Genomic DNA, 20,583 nt, shown 5'->3' with positions numbered 1-20,583 from the left:
TGCGTGTGTGTGTGTTTACACAGTACAGACCTGTAGGAATGCATATCCTGTCAACATTTGGAAATGGCCTTATTTCCAGCTTTTTCTCATTCCCTCTAGAAATTCTGGATATTTTGTGGTTCCTGTCCTCTCAATCAATCTCATGTTTGTCTTTTCCACAACGGACAGTCGTTACAGGCAGCTCTTTTTTAAGGGTTGGATCCCTTTTTTTTTTTTAAATCTATAGATGTAATTTCTTCACTGTCTCCTCCCGTCCCCTAAGCTTTTAAGATAAAAGAAACAGAATAAAGAGACATAATTAAATGACGGTGCTCCCTCTGTCCCCTAATACTCCTTTCAAGACCCGTCTTTGAAGTGATTGAACCCTGCTTGGAGATAATGTGATAAAGATGAGAGATCAGAGAAAGGATCAGATTGGGGGAAACCACTCCGTGGTAAAATTGATTTCATTTAATCGAACCTACTCCACGCACACACTTTTCTTGGGGTTGTTGTGCACAGATTACTGCTGGGTTCTGATAGAATGAATTTGCTAAAAAGCAGAAGTTCAGATTTCATCCGAGATACTCTAACCCTGTGTTAGAGTACTCTTGCCTGAATATTTATAGTTCTGTTGCCCAGGACTGTGAGCTATTGCTTGTACTGTCGTGACTCCTGATTCGCTCTTCCGGTTCCATTCATCACTGGGAGTGGCAAGAATCTTGTGTGTTGGGTCCTCATGTGCCCATATTAGGCCACTTGCACTCTGCTTATTTTAATTCATCGTGTGTTCAGCAAATGTTAGTTGAGTTCCTGACTCTACCAGGTGCTCTTCTAGGCAGGGGATGATTATTAGTAAACAAAGCAAAGATCCTGCCTCAGTGGAGCTTATATTCCTGTGGGGAGAAATAAACAGTAATTATTATGGATAAGTAAAGATGAGCGGCGTGGAAAAAACCCTAGAGCAAGGTAAAAGGATCAAGACTGCAGGTATTTATGGGTTGGAGGGAGGTTAAATTTCCATTGTTTGCAAAGGAATGGCCAGGGCAGTCCTCACTGAAGGTGAGAAGTCTTCTCTGAGAGAGCCATGTTTGAACCAAGTTTGGAAGGGTGAGGGGCTAGCCTTGGGGCTTCCCGGCAGAGGGAGAAGCTGGTGCAAAGGCCCTGTGGCAGGAATATTCCTGACATTCAGCACATAGAACAGCGTGGCTGAGAGGAGAGTGCTGATGCAGAGTTTTGATTAGAGGAATATAGTTTACTCTCGTTTAATGGGATCGACTGACTTATGTGAAACTCGACCATGGGCTGGGTGGGAGTGAGTGGGGACAGCAGCTGGAGGACCCGTTAGGAGGCCAGCCCATTGCAGCAGGAGCAGTGGCAGTGGCTTTGACTGGGACTACAGTCGCAGAGGTAGTGAGAGGTGGTAGGGTTCTGGATACTTTGATCATTCCAACTTTACTTAGCGGTTTCTGGTCAAGTATATTCTGGTGGAACAGCACTTTAACCACACGTATCCCTGGTATTGATATGGTGGTTTCCTCCTCTGTTAAGGGCACATGTGTCTAGCACTTGATTGTGTAAATGTTTGGGGTGCAAAATTCACGTTTCTTGAGTTTAATCTTAAATGTTTGGGGTGCAAAATTCACGTTTCTTGAGTTTAATCTGGTTGCAAAGCTGAACGAACGCAGCTTTTAGCCTTGGTTACGTAATAAAGAGAAAAAAAATCAAACGTAGCTTTTAGCCTGTTATGTAATACAGAGAAAAAAATGTGTCTGTTGATCTTAAAAGTAATAATCTTCTAAAAAAACCCACCCAAATAGGTATTTTAATATGCAAAGCAAAATTGTTCCACTGCAGCCCATGGCAACCACCACTAAAATTTGGTACCTCTTCTTAATACGAGTCAATTAACGTCTTCCTTAGTCTGGAGGGTTTTCAGGAGTTCAGAGCAAAAAGGAAAATCACTTCTAGAAGAAGTATCTCCAGACTTGAGAGCTAAGCAAAAATATTACTGAGGCCAACTAAAATCCTGTGGAATTCAGCCAAGATTAGGCGGCTCAGAGCACAGCCAGCCCTGGCTGAGGGTGGAATGCTGACAGGGCACGGATGAGCCAGGACTTTGAAAAGGAAACCGATATCAGCGGAGGGAATTTTCACCTGATGTAGCATTTACTGCTTCACACTCCAGCAAGTTACTTCTGTCTGATTGTTTTAATGTTGTCAGACAGCGTTCACACAGTCAGGAGTAAGTCTGCCTAAGAATTTTTGGTGAAATAAAGTAGAAACCACAGTTGGAGGGCCCAGAGCCAGCCCCCCACCCCCACCCCAGTCGCCACCAGGGCCTGCTGCCACATCAGTGAGCTCACAGCGAGGATTTGAGGGAGGAACTAATGTTTTCGAATTACGCTTGGAATCTCCAACTCTTAAATAGGTGAGGATGTGAGGCCCGAGTGTGTCTTTAGAATGTAAATTCCACGCTGTAGGACCTTCATCTTTTCTCATTCTTTGTTGGAACTTGTGGCCGCGTTTGTGCAGTAGAGCGATGACTGGGTTTGGAGATGCCCATCCTGTTACCTGCGAGGCTTGGATCAGTTCACCTCCCAGAGCCTCAGTTTACTTCTCTGTACGGCAGAGTTTTTCGTGTCTATTTACTAGAGGGCTCGTAAGGATCATCCCAACACACAGAAAAATACAGGAAGCCTCATCTACCGTGCCAGGCTCATTAAATAGCTCCTTCCTCTTTCTCCACCAGTGGCTCCAACGATTAATTTTGATTGATGATTAACATCGTAGATGTTTATAGTTTGTTTAACTTTGTATAATGAAGTATATTGCATTTCATAATTCATGTGACTAATGTGGCAGGGCCTAAAACAAAATGAAACACGCCTAATAAAAATTTTTATTTCAGTGAATTTTTTGTTTACGATTTGACGTTTACACATTCTTCAGTGACTCTTGTCACGGTAGTAAAGACAGCGACAGTAACCATAAAGGCAGAGCTTAATTTCCATTCCTTGTGGAGGGGGAAGAGGAGGGAGAATGACTTCACAGGGCACTTCATGCCGCACAGATGGCACTTTGCTGCTTTAGTGTACCCACCATGTTGGACTGAATAGAATTTTCTCACTTGAAGATGTATAGTATCTAAAAAGAGCGTTAGAAACGGACTGACCAGCATTTAACAAACAGGATCACAACTAAAGATTGAGCAGCAGGATAAATTCCTGCAGGGTTTAGAGGCGCCTGGGTGGCTCATTCGGTTAAGCGTCTGGCCCTTGATACCGACTCCGGTCATGATCTCCCAGTTGTGAGCTCGAGCCCTGCATCGGGCTCTGTGCTGACAGTGCAGGGCCAGCTTGGGATTCTCTCTCTCCCTCTCTCTCTCTGCCCCTCCCGTGCTCATGCGCTCTCTCTTTCCCCAAATAAGTAAATAAACATTAAAAAAAAAAAAACTGCTTGCAGGGTTTAGACCTCTTCCGAAGACCTCTGTGTGCTCAGTGGAACATTTCTGTTTGTAACAGGGATCCATTGTGATGATTTTCAGCTGTACACTCCCAGTTTCCTTGTGTGTGAAATGGGGAGTTTGCTTATTAGATTATTTCTCAGGTGTCCTTCAGTTTTGATTAGATTATTTCTCAGGTGTCCTTCAGTTTTGAAATTGAAATTGTGAGATCCAAATTTTTAGGGTTAAGCTGTGGAGAAGTTAGTCTTGAAAGATGCCTCTGAAGTTAATAGATTAAACTGTACATGTGGGAAGTCCCTCACACTGTTCCGTCTACCTCATCGTGGGGGGAAGGTTAACAGGAGGAAGTCACTGAAGCACACCAAACGGGTAGCGTAGGTTTCTCTGACCTGCTTTGGTCTCTCAACATTCATTTTGTCTACAGTAGATTTAGGGCACAGATGGTTACTGGTGTTAATTAAATATCTAAAAGAAATCGAGCCCCTTGGAAATTGATGCATTATAACCATGAATTTGTCTTCATATTATCTTTATGAAAGATGGCATGTGAAAAGAGAATGCTGCTGGCAAAAAATGGATTTAAGTTTCCCGATTTAATGTGATTTTAGGGAAGGCTCTTGAATGATTACAGTGTCAGGTTCCTCACTGCAGCGTGCTCTGTTTTTCTATTTTAATTTTCCTGTGTTTATCTATAAAGGCTGTAATAGTAATAGTGAAATAAAGGCCCATGAAAAGGAACTGTTCTATAAAGTGTTACACCTTACATAGGGGATAATCATTAACAACATCATGAGCTTCCTTTTTATACAAAACTAGTATGCATGTGGTGGAGAATTAGAAAACTCATACACGTGACAGGTCAATTTGGAAGAAGTCTAATTGGAAAACAAGAAAAGTACCCATGCCATTATGGCCAAGAGGCCATCGAGCCCCTTTCTTCAGTAGCATTTCTATTTCAGTTCATCTGAAAGACATACTTTTTCTGTTTTCAGTTTATTACAAGTATTTACATTCTTATTAAAAAAAAAAATACAGAAAGCCCAAAAAAAGCATAGAAAGAAGGCAGTAAGAAACCACCCGTGATCCACCATGTTGGAACAACCACTATTCACAGATTTTTTTTTTTTTTAATTTCTTTAAATGTTTATTTTTGAGAGACAGAGCATGAGCAGGGGACACAGGTTTCTTTTAGCTCTTTTCCCCCTCCAATTTTAGTATGGTGTTATCGATACAATCTTACAAACCTCGTGTTTGCCTAACATGATGTCCCTAGCACACCGAAGGGGATAGGTGGAAATGTGGGGCTTCAGCCATGAAAGATACATGTGAGCCACTGATCAACCTGGAACTGTCTGCCTGGGAGTCTTATTGTTTACATCACTGCGGTTGCAGTTCTGTTATTTACAGACCAGATCATTCTTTTTTTTTTCTTCTTTTATGTTTATTTATTTTTGAGACAGAGAGAGGAGCAGAGAGAGAGGAGGACAGAGTATCTGAAGCAGGCTCCGTGCTGACAGCAAAGAGCCCAACACGGGGCTCAAACCCACAAACTGCGAATCATGACCTGAACCAAAATCAAGAGTCGGAGAGTTAGACTCTTAACTGAGTCACCCATGGGCCCCTGCAGCCCTGGTCATTCTAAACTGAGAAAACTGCCTTGAATGTATGCATTCTTCCCACGTATATGATTCCTGGCTTTTGCACACAATGAACATAGAGCCTATCATCCATAATTGACCACACACTGCTTTTCTCTTCTCCTATCACATACAGTTGCTACTTTTTTTTCTTTTCTTTTTTTAAGTGATCTCTACTCCCAACGTGGGGCTTGAACTCACAACCCAGAGATCAAGAGTCACACACTCTACCGCGGGAGCCAGCCAGGCATCCCTTGATTCCTTACTTGTGTAACATGTGAATGTAGAATAAGTTTCTGCAAGTGGAATTTCTGGGTCAAAGATTATATGCTTTTTTAAGGTTTTTGACCTCTGAGGATTTCCTTTATTTTCTTGTCAGCTCATCATAAGACTTTAAAAACATTTTTTTTTTAAGTTTTAATGAGATTTTGGTATTTTAAACTGGTAAAGTTTCCTCTCTTCTTTTTTTGAAGTGTTTGGTTCGCCACAGTGCCTACAATGTTATTTCTTTCTTCATATACACTTTTTTGAGCAATTACTATATGCCTGGCACTTTTTTTGCAAACGTTGCCTCATTTAATAACCCTGGGGGTGGGTTTCACTCTTTTACCCAATTTGTGAATGTTCCTCTTTTGTTAGGGGTATTTAAGCCCTTAGTATTCACTGCATGTTTGGTCTTACCCTGGCATCTTGTGTTAGGTTTTCAAATTATTATCCTTTCTTTTTTACTTTGTCAAATTTTCCTCTCTTTTAAAGCAGAAAAACAGTTCTTTTTGTGACTTGGGAGTTGCAGGTCTAATTTGTGTTCTAATTGTGGGTACATTTAAAATGTGAACTTATTTAACATTGGAACAGTATCTGTACAGTTCCCATAAACCATGAATGCTTCAGCACACTGTTTCCTTCCTTCCTTCCTTCCTTGCTTCCTCTTACCACCTAAATTTTGTTGAAATAGTTAGAAATGTTTGTTCCTATTTTTTTTTTTTTTTACGTTTTGTCCCTTTAAGCATCCTTGCTGAACATTCCTATCGTAATTTCAACACCATTAGCATTGTTTTCTTAGCTGTACTGTTCACTGCTATTTCTTTTATACTTCTATATGTCTGTGCTGCTGTATATGTTGTACTTTCTTGAGTTCTTTATTTAGAAAAATTTTTTTGTAAGTTTATTTATTTTGCGAGACAGACAAGAGGGAGCAAGTGGGGGAGGGCTAGAGACAGAGGGAGAGAGAATCCCAAGCAGGCTCCGTGCTGTTAGTGCAGAGCCTGAGGTGGGCCTTGAACTCAAGCACGGGGAGATCATGACCTGAGCTGAAACCGAGTGGGATGCTTAACTGACTGAGCCGCCCAGGTGCCCCTTGAGTTCTTTAATTTATTTTTTCAATTGCTTGTGTGTCTTCCCTTCCTGAAGAATTTTCTTTTCCTGGGGTGCCTGGGTGGCTCAGTCAGTTCAATGTCAGGCTCTTGATTTCGGCTCAGGGCCTGATCCCAGGGTGGTGGGATTGAGCCCCAAGTCGGGCTCTGTGCTGAGGGTGTGGAGCCTGCTTGGGATTCTCTCTCCCTCTTTCTCTGCCCTTCTGCCCCTCCTGAAATAAATAAATACACTTAAAAGAAAGAACTTTTTTTCAAGAAAGGATTTATGGACGGTATATTTTTCTTACATAGTGTATATTTTTATTTTTTATATTTCTTATGTATTCTTACATATTTCTTCTGCTTTATTATGATGATTATAGTATTGATAATTTAGCTCAATTTAGATGCCTTATGCCATAGTCTTTTCCATTCAGAGTCCTGTACATCTTACTCTGCTGTCTTTTAACAGTTATTATGGCAGATGAGACCCAATGTCCATTTCATCCATGTTCCTTTTTGCTGTTGTTACTAAATCTTGGTGGAGGTTCAGATGTCTGTCTATGGGATAGTTCCCTCCCGACATTCAGAAATTTGGGGATGTGTGGATCTCTTACGATGAATTCAGAGCCAAGCTCTGAGTGAGTAATTTCAGTCCGAAAAACTCATTTTTAAGTTCTGGTTTTTTTCCCCATTATTTACTTAATTATTATTTCTCCTTTACACAAATCATTATTTCTCTCCCGTTTCATTTTCTCTTTCAAACATTTCTGTTATGCACATATTTGAGCTTCTGGACCTGTTATTCTGGAGCTTTCCTTTCACTGGTAATTTCCAATTTTTCATGATCTTCCTGTGAGTTTTGGCAGGTCTCACTGAATACATTGATGCCAGGCTCTCCTTTGGTTTCTGCTATTGCCGGTCTGCATTTCACTGCTTCTGTTTTTCAGGCCTGCAGTTTTGCTTTTTACCTTCAAGTCCTATTTCCTATTGCTCCTTTTCACCTTTCATCCTAGTAAATTCCTGTCAGTGATCTGCTGTTCTTCGGAATCTTACTGCAAATGTAAGTTTTAAAATCTGTAAACTTGTCTTGTTTCTTGCCGTTGCCTTGCTTATTCAGATTCAAATATCAGAGTTCTCCCGGCTCCTTTGCTGGCATCTCTGTTGTCCCATCTGCCGAGAGAGGTCTGGTTTGTTCCATATCGGTAACTGAAATACGCTCTGTCAGAGACTGTGTGGGTCCTTGTTGAGTTCTTTTCATTATAGGCAAAAATAGGGGAAAAGTTAGATTTCTTGTACTTTCTCAGCAGCAGCTTAGAGTTCTAGTAGTCTGTGTGGGGTAGGGATGGAGCTGTAGGCAGTGGGAGACAGCTGCAGGGCAGAGTCCCCCTTTTGTTGCGGAACAGTCTCCCTTTTGTGTTGCGGTTGGCAGCTCTAAGCTGCCTGGAGTAGTTTCCCTTCCCCCTGAATAGCTGCCTGGCCTGGCATCCAGGCAGAAACTCCAGCACAGCTCTTTGTCCCACGTTGGTCCAGCCTCTGCTCTGATTCAGGAACTGCCCGCAGGATCTGAAGAGGGGACCCTGGTGGACTTGGGCCCTCTGTGTGCAGTGAATGCTTCAGAGTTTAGGCTTGAATCGGTGATAGCCATGGTGTTCCAATCCTGGCTTTGCTTCTTATAAGCTGTTCAACATTGGGCATCTCGTCGAACGCTCTGAACATCAGCTTACTGGCGCGTATAATAATCTTGAAATTTGTTAACAGCTTGAAGCACTTCATAGGGCTCCCAGCTCGCAGTAACTGGTGAATGGCAGCAGTTTTTTGCCGATGACGTCCCAGGGACTGGCTGCTGATTGGGCTCTCCACTCACTGGGGGCTTTTCTAAACCATCCTCTGCTGACTCTCCTCAAGGGTTCTGGTCGGTGGATGGGGCTCTTAAGCACCCAGTGGGTGGTGAAGAATTTTCTTTATGGGTCAGTTGGGTCGTTTTCACAAAAAGCGATGAGGAAAGGGAGTCATTTGTATCATCCTGGTTCCAGGTACTCACGTGTAATTCTTTAAAGCAACAAATTTATTTTAATAAATGGTGTGAGGTAAGGGTCCACTTTTTGGGAACCAATAATTAATTATACAATAAGTTATTGTATAATTTATCTTTCTTCTGTATACTTGGGTCTGTTTCTGGGACCAGAAATTTTTTTTCCAATGGTCAGTCAGCTTAACCTGCTACAGAATTCTGATATTTGAATCTTTCTTTCCTCAGTGACAGGATTAGTTGTCAAAAGCATGGAGTTTGGAGACAGGCTGCTGCAGGGTTTGAATTCTGGCTCCTTTAATTCCTAAGATGTTAAGTAAATTACTTTACCTCTCTGTACCTCAGTTTCATCATCTTGAAAATGGACATAGTAAAAGTGCCAATCTCTATAGGACCCGTGTAAAGATTAAATCAAGTAATTCTCTTTGGGATGAGCACTGGGCGTTGTATGGAAACCAATTTGACAGTAAATTTCATATATTAAAAAATAAAAAAAAAAAAAAATCAAGTAATTCTCAGAAGGTAACTAGAACTGAACTTTGCTTGGGGTAAGTGCTCACTAAATGTTAGTCATTATTATCATATCTCAAAATCTCCTACCATATGTAACACAGATGTTTTTATTTTCGAGTCCAGCTTTCAAAACTGGAGATCAAAAAACTGTAGAGTCTCTTTTTCATTATCTTCTTTCTCCCTTATTTTCAAGCAGAGATTAGTTTTAATTCTGTAAATAACAACACCAAGAACTAATAGTGTAGTCTTGCAAAGCCCTGGAGGTGTGTTTTTGAGAAAGAGTGAATAAAAACCTGACTGTGGGCTAATGAGGGCTGGGACCCCATTTATACTCTCTTTGTATTTCTAGTACCAGCCCTGGTTTGTAATACATACTTTTTGCATGCTTTTCAAAATGAAGGAGGAGTAATACTTCGGCCTTTTAGTAAACAGAGTTTTAGTATCATGAAACCAGATTAGAGTCAATTAAACTTCTGCAAATTTACAACACCTGTTACCACCTGAAGACTGGAAATCCGGGGCCGATTTTTCTCAGGTATTCAGTACCAAGAATAAATTTAGTAGAGCAAGGAGAACTTGTTGGCTAAAACGTTTTGTGTGTACTGATCAAAGTGATTGGATGTGTTATGGTTGGATTAAGTGGATTTCGTCCACACTGACAAGACATAGAGCTGGAGGAGAAGGCAGGGAGATATGGAGAGCTGCCCTGTAGGGAAGCCCTAATTCTTTTCAACATTAGAAGAGAGAGAAATTATGAAGTGACCTTTATTTTCCATGCCAGCCTGTAGGAATAGCAGCTCTGTGGGGCACCTCGGTGGCTCAGTCGGTTAAGCATCCGACTCTTGGTTTTGGCTCAGGTCATGATCTCATGGTTCATGGGCTCAAGCCCCATATCGGACTCCACACTGACAGCACGGAACCTGCTTGGGATTCTCTCTCTCTCTCTCTCTCTCTCTCTCTCTCTCTCTCTGTCTCTCAAAGTAAATAAGTAAACTTAAACAAAAAAAAAAGAATAGCAGCTCTGTGTAACCGAGAGAATATGACAGAGCCGCATGTTGTTTGTCTCGTGTCCCTCTAGACCCGTTAGAAGTGATCAAACCCAGACCTACCCGAAGCACTGTGCAAGGTGCTGTAGCTGCTTGGAGGCCATTTTCTTTGCTTCCTGTCTTCTGTTATCTAAATAGTGACAACTTCAGCAAGCTTCCTGCATTTTTCCTTCTGTCCTCACAGTCTGCTTTCTTCCTCTCTCAGAGTGCTCAGACAACTTCAGAAATAAGATAGAGGTGAGTAAGACCGAGGCGTTAGAGTCCGGCTGCCTCGAGTACCTCCTGGTTGGTCCTTTCGCTGGCTTGGGGGCCACAGGCAGATTAGTGTGAGCACACTGTAGTTCCTCACTTCTAAAACGGAAACGAGAGCTGGATCTCCCTCCTAGAACTTTTGTGAGGATTAAATGAAGGAAAGCCAGTAAAACACAATGTGTCTCCTATAAAGAAACCTCACCCTGGTGGCGTCCTAGTAAGCATGGGCTGCAGTAACAGATTATCGTGAATTGGGCAGTTTCCTCACAGTCCTGGAGGCTCTGGGTGAGAGCCTTCTTCCTGGCTTCTAGATGGCTGTCTTCTCACCATATCCTCACGTGGTGGAGAGATGGCGTCTCTTGTTATAAGGGCACTAATCCCATTCATGAGGGCGCTGCCTCCATGAGCTCATTACCTCCCAGAGGCCCCACCTCCTAACACCATCGCACTGGGGGTTAGGATTTCAACATACGAATTTTGAGAGGGACGCGAACATTCTGTCCCTGGCCGTTGTTATCATTCCTTCTACTGCTGCTACTATCCCCACTACCTCACTTTCTCAGCCCGTAGGAGTGAGGGAGGCTTTTCTTCGCTACCCACACCACCACTCTCCATTCCTGTCCGGTGCCTGCATGTCTGGGCAGTGCCGGAGTGTAACTCCTCAGACTCTGGGAGTGTCTGCGTACGCTTTAATCTAGCTTGACTCTTAATGGAAGGGATGCCCACCAGAAGTTTTTCGATCTTTACAATGTGCTGGGGGTCCACCTGTGTCTTCCTTTATGTACCAGGAAGCCCAGCAACTATCCGTTGAGCGGTTGGTGATATTTCCTAAAAGGTTTCAGCTTTTGCTGGGTTGTGCTCATTTTCAGGTTACTGTGTTAGCTTCATCTGCCTTCTGTGGCTCACATTCCTGTGTGTACTCTTAGGCTCACGGACTCCGGTTTGTAAACATGCCTTAGACTGAAAAATCTTCCATTTTGCAATCATCTTCGTTATCTTGGCCATGGTTAACTAGTTACAATCAAAGCAGACCTAAAGGCCATGATGAGTATAACTTGGGAAGTGCCATTCCTAGCAGAGAGGACAAAGAGAGAATTGACCTTGACCCACTTAGGCAAGATGGAAAACAGCCAGTTCTTTGGCCTTGTGTTCTCTTTTTAATCACAGAAAGCAAAATCATTGCAGCAGTTACCCAGGGCCAATTGATTGAAAGGACTCAACAAGATTTCACAAAGTGTACTTACCTCAGGCTTTGGTAAAGACATTGGATACAGTACAACAGGAGAAAGAAAACATACGCAAACATCAAGGAGGTCTGGTACATTCCAGGTCCTTTCTCATTTGCACACAGTACTTTTTGTCTTTGTATCTTGAGCCTTCAAGATACATGTGTGATAGCTTGGCCTAAACAAATAGATCAGTGGAACAGAGCAGAGTCCACAAAGAGACTGACACATATACACGGTCAATTGAGTTTTGACAAATTCGGTGGAGAAAGGACTATTTTTTCAACAAATGATGCTGGAACAATTGGGCATGCATATATTAAAAAAAATGAACTTTGGCCCATGCCTCATACGTATATAAAACGAACACAAAATAGATCATAGACTTCGATGTAAAACCCCAAACCGCAACGCTTCTGGAAGGAACCATGGGACAAAATTTTTGTAATCAGAATCTGCATCTTACACAATCTCCAGGTTATTCTTATGAATGCTAAAATTGGAAAAGGACTGCCCTATAAGGTGAGTGTTGTAGGATGGATACTAGTTGTGCAAGTGGAAAAGGAGGATGGGAGAAACAGATGCTTCATCAGAGAGTCAGCGCGTGCAGGGGGCATAAGGGTATGATGAGCGAGGGCATGGCTTTTGCTGAAGAAGTTGGTGCAAGAATTTTCACCAGTGTGTGGTGAAATAAAAAGAAAAAAGGACAATATGAGTTATTTATTTATTTAATGTTTATTCATTTTTGAGAGACAGAGAGAGACAGGGCATGAGCAGGGGAGGGGGAGAAAGAGAGGGAGACACAGAATCCGAAGCAGGCTCCAGGCTCTGAGCTCTCAGCACGGAGCCCAACATGGGACTTAAGCCCACCGAGCTGTGAGATCATGACCTGAGCCGAAGTCAGACGCTTAACTGACCGAGCCACCCAGCACCCCTATAATTCAGATTTTAGAATTCTAAGATTGTGTCCTTCTTAACTTTTTGTAAAATGAAAGTGCCAACAAATTGTAGGGTTCTTTTGTTTGTTTGTTTGAGATGTTTTTTTCCTTGGCGCAATAAAAAGCTGGCAACCCTATGTTTAACCCTATGGCAGCCTTTCAGTTTTAGTTTTTCTCCGAGCAAGTTTGGTCATTACTGAGTTAGAGAACTAAGAGTAGCTGGGTAGAATATCGGGCAGCTGGGGCCAGAGGAGCGCACGTGGGTCAGATTGTGGAGGACCTGGTAGACCACACAAGGGTTGAACATCTCTAAAGGTTGAGCCATAGTTGAATTTGCATTTTAGGAAGTACCTGAGTGGCGGGGTGAAGGGATCAGAGAAGAGTGGAATAGGAGGCAGGAGACCAGACAGGAGGCTCTTGCGAGTGTCAGTGGGAGTGTAACAAAGGCAATGTGATAGCAGAGCCAGGACAGATTTCATTCACATCACAGAGGCATCCTGGACAGGAATTAGCAATCTAGTGGACAGAAGAGGTGACTTTACATTATTTAAATTATTGTCTGACTTTACATTTTGGTGCATTTAGTATGCCCACAGAAGTGCGGGTCAGCACCATTCTCAAACCTCTTAAATGGATGGATTGAAATGACCATGGAGTGGAGTGATTGAGCATCTGTGCGGAGTAGTCCCTCAAAGACAAAGAGAAACTCATTAAAATGAGATCAGAGTTAATCCGTCTTCACACTTAAGTACCCATTCATGAAAAGCTACTCTGTGTGAGTCAGAAAATGCTGATTTCATTCATTTTATTACGTATGTAACTTCTTGGGAGAATGCTGGCTAGTAAAAATATTGGGTACTGCTAAGCTTTTTGGACGTTTATTTTTGCAGGGATTAACTCGATACTGCTGCATATTATGTAGAGCAATAATGTACATATCATGCTTGCTTTACAGAATGGCTTCTGGTGGAGGGGCTCTGTGGTTCGTCAGCCTTAGCTCAAGATTTGTAGGAATTTTGGAATCTTTCTGGAAGTTAATGAATTCCTGAAAAGAATTTTAGAAAATAATTTAGTTTCTACTATTACTTTTACTTGACTTCTCCCACAAAAATATAAATGAGGGTTGACCAATAAACAGAAGGTTCTGTTTCTCTGGCTGCTCTGTGCATTTAATGGGTGTGCGTGTAAGCTTTACCGTTGGTGTGGCTTAAATTTAAGCATGTTTTCCAAGTGAGGTCAAGAGAGAGTGAATTATTTCTAGTAATAGACTTTTCTTCAACACATAAAGAAATTTTGTTGTTGTAGGTTCATCTACATTGTTTTACACCATGTACTTTGATACATCAAGGAAATTCTATGGGTGCTTATGGAGAAGGTTCGATATGGAAGGGAAGTTAATATGATTTTGATTTATGGGATTTATTAACATTCATGAGTATACATTATGTATCTCAAAAACCCACAGGAAGAAAGGTTGATTATAGGAGGAGAGGGTATCTGTCTATTACGGTTTTTCAAGGTAACAGATTTTTCAACCATTCATGCTAAATCATCACTTTATATGAAGCAAAATTGTAGAGGGCTACTGTTCTGTTTATTTGATCTGGCAGAGTAAAGATGTAGTGTCATTGTCTTTTTGATTTTCCCATTTTATATCTCTTTTGTATTACTACAAAGCATGTCCGATACATTTAAAATTTGAGAGAAATACGATTAGTCTTAGTTACTTTATAAAATAGGCTAGAATGTAAGGGCTTTTATGATTCCATCTAGAATCTCAATACTTGTCTCTTTTGTCATAAAGGAGAGCAGATGGATGTTCAAAATAATGTAGGTTATTTAAGATGGAATCTGAATACTTTTATGCCAGTTAGTGTTTTCCAGTAGTAAGGAGAATTTAATCTCCTAATGAAATATATTTAAGCACTGGAAAATAGACATTTTCGTCCACTCTGCTAACTTCAAAGCAACCCGTATGCTATTGTCTCCTTTACCATTTACATATGCTACTGTAATTTATGTGTTGAGAATATTTAACATGAATATTATGTGTTGAGAGCTTTAAAAATTTTCTAGTGGGATAATTCTGATAGTTTGTAGCAATTTCTTTTGGACATATATGCTAGATAATTTGCCTCAGCTGTTAACATCTTTTAAAGCAGGGCTTTTTCTAGGTTGTTCATTCATTTTAGAGACCCAGAAATTGTCTGTTATCCATTCTCTAGAAATAAAAAGTGTTTCATTTGTGAACTATTTATTAATACCAACAAAGGATGTTAAACCAATTCAGATTGCCATCTGGATGACAAAACTGTTTAGTACTACTTGATTTTGTATCCACTACTGTTTCTCTATTCATGATTTCTCTCTACAAAGGAGGCTATCCCTTTCTGTTACATGCAGTTATATATACAGTTGTTATGAGTCAAGACCTCAAGATTTTAAAAAATAATTAATTGCAGACCATTTCTGACACATACAACACATGAAAATAATGATGTACCCGTTATCCAGCTTCAGTGACCAACCTTTTGCCAACCTTGTTTCATGGATCTCTCCACTCCATGCTTTGTTGGGTAGGGGTTCTGGGATTCACTTTATTTTTTTATTTCTATTTTTTATTTTTTAAGTAGGCTCCACGTCCAATGTGGGGCTTGAACTCACCACCCTGAGATCAAGAGTCACATACTCTACCTACTGAGCCATCCAGGCGCCCCTCTGGGATTCAATTTCAATGAATTATAGATTACTATATCACTTTACCTGTTAATAGTATAAGTGTTAGCTCGTTCCACATTCCACAGTGCTGCTATTATGCAGAACTAAATAAACTATGATTTCTTAATATCATTTAACATGTTCAAATTTCCCTAATTTGAACATATATTTTTAATGGTTGGTTTATTCAGACCACAATCCAAATAAGGTTCATATGATGTACTTAAGACAGTAGGCTTTTGATGTGACTTTTCCCATCATCTTCCTGTGGAACTTTGATCAAACTGTTTAATTCCTCTAGACTCCTAGCACCTTCAGACATCACTAGGAATGATGATATCTTTGCCTTACTCACCTTAGGGTGTTTTGTGAGGGATAAAGAGAAATAGAGTAGGGCAGGAAAATGGATGGACTTTATATTTTCTGCCCTACTTTCTTTAATTTCATTAGTGGAAGTTATTTCCCAAATCATGTCTTTTCTAACTTGGGTCCATAGTCTTCATGGAGCATTTCCAGTCACCACTGAATTAGAAGAGGTGGTGTTGAAAAATGTGTATGGCATGTTTCTTACGAGAACACGGACAGCAAAGAAAAATGGTTAAGATCTAGTGATGCATGATTGGATTCCTATTTTCTCTAACAAGGCCCACATTCATACTTAGAGAATACTTTCTTTGTCTGGAGTTCTAAGACATCAGGGGAAGAGGGAGCCTAGCTGAGTTACAGTTGTAGGCTGGTCAGTTATCTAGGAAAGAAAATGATAACTTTTTTTTTTAATGTTTATTTATCCCTGAGAGACAGTGAGACGGAGCATGAGTCGGGGAGGGGCAGAGAGAAAAGGAGACACAGAACCTGAAGCAGGCTCCAGGCTCTGAGCTGTCAGCACAGAGCCTGACACGGGGCTCCAGCCCATGCACTGGGAAATCATGACCTGAGCTGAAGTCGGATGCTTAACCGACTGAGCCACCCAGGTGCCCCAAAAGGATAACTTTTGATCTGACCCGGGCTAATCTCCTGCCATTGATTATCTTCATCTTAGAGTTGACATATTTCAAAGTGTCTGTCAGAGACGGAGCCATTATTTCTCAACTGTTGCCTCTTTCCCCATTCTCTATGTTGTTCCTTCCAGTTATACATATCTTAGATCTTCTCATTCTAGTCTTTTTTACTCTGCCTTTCCTGTTTTTAAACTTGTAATATTTTCCATATCTTGGTCTTTGTGTGGATTGTCCTGTAGAGTGTTTTTCATTTGTCTTTTAGTTTATAAATCCTCTCTTCTATTGTATCTAATCTGTTCCATTTGTCCATTGCAATTTTATTTCAGTAATGTTATATGTTTCATTTTCAGTTGTTTTTTTCAATCCACTTACTCTGTTCATTTTTCTTTTTTTTTTTTTTTCCTTTTTTAAAAAAAAATTTTATTTATTCTTGAGAGGCACGCACAGAGCATGAGCACAGGAGGGGCAGAGAGAAACGGAGACACAGAATCTGAAGCAGGCTCCAGGCTTTGAGCTGTCAGCACAGAGCCCAACATGGGGCTCAAACTCACGACCCGTGAGATCATGACCTGAGCCGAAGTCGGACACTTAACCCATTGAGCCACACAGGCACCCCCATCTCTGTTCATTTTCCACCTTCTCTTTTATTCTTGAAACACATTAAATGTAGTTATTTTATATTCTATTTCTGATGATTTTAGTATCAAGTCTTTGTTGGTGGTCTCTTTTTGCTCTTTAATTTTTGCTGGTTCTCTCTGATACCTAGTTTCCTGGTGGGCTTCGTTATTTCTAAAAATTGGATCCACTCATTTTCCATAGAACTTTTTAGAAAATTTTTAAGGTCTCCCTGAAGTTGAGATAAGATTGGGTTTGCTTTTGCTTCTATGGTTGCCCAAGGACGTCATAAATCTAGGACCACTTAAAATTAAATTCTCCATTAGAGGCTTCTCAGATCACGCAAGTAGAATAAATATCTTTCCTGAGGGCCAGTTTGTGATACATTGATTGATTTGTTTATTTTTACCTGGACAGTTTCCTTACTGTCCCATTTCTGCATGGGGGGAATTTGTTTCTTATAAACTCTTGTACCAAGGAAGTGGTCTTTGAAATCCTGGCTTAAATAAAGTTTCTTATTAGATTCCCCATGTTGGTTAGGTTTTAGACCTTTTCTCTTATAGCCCATGCCCAGTGTGGCATTAAAATGGATACTTAAGATCTATAGGGTCCAATTGAAACTCTAAGGTTAAAAACTTAAGAGTTAAAAAATTGCTAAAAACTCCCTTATTCAAGTTTTGGGGGTCTTCAGATCCTTCACTTTCAAATAGGTTTTAAAATAACAACAATAAAGAAAAAACTAGATTCTACTCAATTTAAGCCAGCATTTGATTGTTTTAATCCAGAAGGTCTTTCAAGGTCTATTCTGTCACACTACTAAAATCAATGGGATTTTCCAGCTTCTCTTTCTGGAAAAATTAGTTGACTTTGTGAGGTCTTTCCTTGTTTTTCAAATATGTGTAGGAGGTCTGTCACAATCTTCCTTCGTCATCAGCGTGGCTTCCTTGACTGGAAATGTAGCTACCTTTGGTTCTTTATCTGCCCTGTGATTCCTTCTTAGAAACGTATCTAGGATTTGGTTCTTCCTCTTTACTGCCCTGCCGCCACTCTGTTCTAACATGTTGATCCCTACAGCAGGCTCTCAACTGGTCTCGTAGGTTTTAATCTCGATCTTGTCTAATCCAAGTTGCTTGCTACTGCCGAAGTAATCTTTTGAAAACATCCCCTTTCGTTATGTAAACTTACCCACATCCCCACGGCTCAGAAACTGTCCTTTGATCCTTTTTGTCGTAGGATACCAAGTAATTCCTCCAAACCCTGAGTCCAAGTTGGATTTGAATTCTGGTTGGAAACCTGCTGCCCTACCCTGTTGGAGTGGGCAAGTGAATTCCTTGGATTCTCAGCCTAGGGTGCCCTTTACTGACCCTCCAGGGCCAGGCTATCCACAGCTGTCTTCTAACTGGTACATCTTTTGCAGCTCTATGAAGGGTATACTTTTAGAGAGATGGCTGTGTTTCTTTTTTAAAAATTAAAAAAAAAGTTTGTGGTAAAATTGACATAACAAAATTTACCGTCTTAACTATTTTTAAGAGTACAGTCCATTGACATTAAATACATTCACAATGTTGTGCCACCTTCCCTACAATCCATTTCCCGAATGGAAAGCTCATACCCATTGAACAGTCACTCCCCGTTTGCCCTCTCCTGCCAGCTCTGCTTTGTTTTTTAAGGTGTAAAATTCTTGGCCATTTTGCTGCATGTGGCTACCCTGGAAGAGAGCGGTTCATCTGTCTACAGATTCAGAGCAGTGGCAGCCAGGGGCATCCTCTGAATCACTGCTCTTTCAGTTTACTATTTCATTAAGTCCTTGTTGAGCATTTATCACGTGCCTGCCCCTGGACAGGCTGTAGGAACATAGTGGTGAGTAGGAGGACACAGACCATGCCCTCCTGCTGTGTATAGAGGCAAGAACAATATTTAAATCGACATCGTTCCTCTAGTGATTCCATCCGTGTTTCTCCTAGTGGGTGATATTTGATGAACACTCTTGCAGTGTTGAATTGCTCAGACTGACAGTTCAAGGCTTGTACTCATGTTTCTTTTGCCTGTGAGGGCCTCTGGCTGAGGAGCAGATGGCATTGCCAATGCTAATGTGCAGGAACCCATCCAGCCTCTCTGATCTGGTGCCTTTCTAGTGCTGCCCTATGGGTTACTCTTCACCATTGCGCTGGGAATGGGTTCATCTTTTTTTTCTCTACTGTTTCCTGTTCTTTTTCCTTCCTTTTGTGTATTCATATGACCTTTTCCAAGCATCTTCCCTGTGCTAAGTACTATTCAAAATAAAAGCATTATAGGTAATAAAAAGTCAAAGGTAAAAATACTCAAAAATAAAAATTTTTTGAAGTTCTCAAGGAACTCACCTGATGGGGAGATATGGACTTGCTAACTAGCATTGACAGGCCATGTGACTGTTCTGACGTTGGCGAGATGCGATGTGATTCTGGAGCTTCATTCCACCCAGGAGTCTGGAAGGCTTTGCAGGGGAGGTACGCTAATATGAGAGAGCAGATATGCAGGTAACAGCGGTGAGAGGTGAGAGGTGAGAGGGAGGGAGTCTGGGAATTCTGAAGCCCACAGCTATGCAAAGACAGCAAGCTATGCTTAAACATTAGCCCCTAAGAGTTTAACTAAGAAAACAAAATATACAAAGCAAGGCTAGAATGCACAGAAACGAACTGCAGACCCAGCGTAGTGCTTATTAGTAATGAAATAGCTCAGGGGGTACCTGGGTGGCTCCGTCGGTTAAGTGTCCGACTCTTGATCTCCGCTCAGGTCATGGTTTCATTATTCATGAGTTTGAGCCCTGCATCGGGCTCTGCACTGATAGCCCAGAGCCTGCTTGGGATTCTCTCTCTCTCCCTCTGTCTCTCTGCCCCCCTCCCCCGCCCCTGCTCACTCTGTCTCTCAAAATAAATAAATAAACTTAAAAAAAAAGTAATGAAATGACTCAGAATTGAGGCCTTGTGGGGGTTTCTTTCTCTTAAGACCCTTAGTATTGATTGATAAAGACCGTATGTATTTTGTATATGTTTATAATTTCTCACCTGCCATAGGGGGCTATTTAACCTCATTTTGAGACTTCATTTTATAGATTTTAAAAAACAATGAAGATGGCTGCTACTTAATTGTGATGTTTAAGATTCTAAATTGTGAAGGCTTCCATGACCTTTGGTTTGAGAGAAAGGACCCAGTTGGTTAAAGTACTTTCTGGTGATGGCTGTAATAAGCATACCTCGCTGAAGCACATGACCGCGAATGACTAGAATGGCTGTTAGTATTTTAAAGCAGGAATGCCATTAGAAGCTCCGGGTTTTGAAATATAAAACAGCCACACCTATTTTCCAGCCTTAGATTGCTAGGTTCCTACAGCTATGAGGAAAAAAAACAAAACTCCAGGTGTCTGTGATTCAGCAAAGTTGTTTAGGTCTGATGTAGTGGATGGTTAAGCTTGGCCTTGAGCTGCTTGGTGGGGTGGTCCAGATGCTGGACAGCACCCAGCTTGAGCCCCTCTGTCTTAAACCCCTAGGTGCCTGAGTTCACTCCACACAGCAGTCTGTCTAGCTGTGGAGAAATCCTCAATACAGAGATACACAGTGATTTGTAGAAGATTGGGTTTATTCACTACATGTGATCTGAATGCATATCACGAGAAGCTGGTAGCTTGTTTTTATTATAAATAATCATAGTGAAATGGTTTTTAAAAAAATCTTTTAGGTGTGTTTCCCAAGAATTTCTGCAGCATTATTTGCATTAGAGGCATTTTTTTTACCCCCTTGAAACAAGTTGCTGTAAAAACAACAAAAAGTTATTG

The 20,583-nt window shown here is 41.1% G+C and overlaps 1 protein-coding gene and 1 long non-coding RNA gene across 8 annotated transcripts in view; one reads left to right on the top strand and one right to left on the bottom strand.

Annotated features, from left to right (window-relative positions):
- Nucleotides 1-20,583, top strand: part of WDFY2 (WD repeat and FYVE domain containing 2) — a 179,029-nt gene that overhangs the window by 40,636 nt on the left and 117,810 nt on the right. The window contains exon 1 of one of the 7 annotated variants that reach the window (XM_042963417.1): nt 14,248-14,414. The exons of 5 other annotated variants lie outside the window; for them this stretch is intronic. The gene's annotated coding sequence lies outside the window, so the exon portion shown is untranslated. Of the gene's footprint in view, nt 1-14,247; nt 14,415-20,583 lie in introns of those variants that run through there. One more of the 7 variants, XM_042963501.1, reaches the window with a different exon arrangement.
- Nucleotides 429-20,463, bottom strand: LOC122233002. The gene is made up of 3 exons (XR_006210408.1): nt 19,817-20,463; nt 19,133-19,263; nt 429-875 (listed from the first exon to the last, which is right to left on the bottom strand). It is a non-coding gene; the product is annotated as an uncharacterized LOC122233002 (long non-coding RNA).

Source organism: Panthera tigris, chromosome A1, assembly GCF_018350195.1.
Source record: "Panthera tigris isolate Pti1 chromosome A1, P.tigris_Pti1_mat1.1, whole genome shotgun sequence".
Classification (NCBI taxonomy): Eukaryota; Metazoa; Chordata; class Mammalia; order Carnivora; family Felidae; genus Panthera; species Panthera tigris.
Note: the sequence above shows the minus strand (reverse complement) of the source record. Positions and strands in the feature narration are given on the sequence as shown.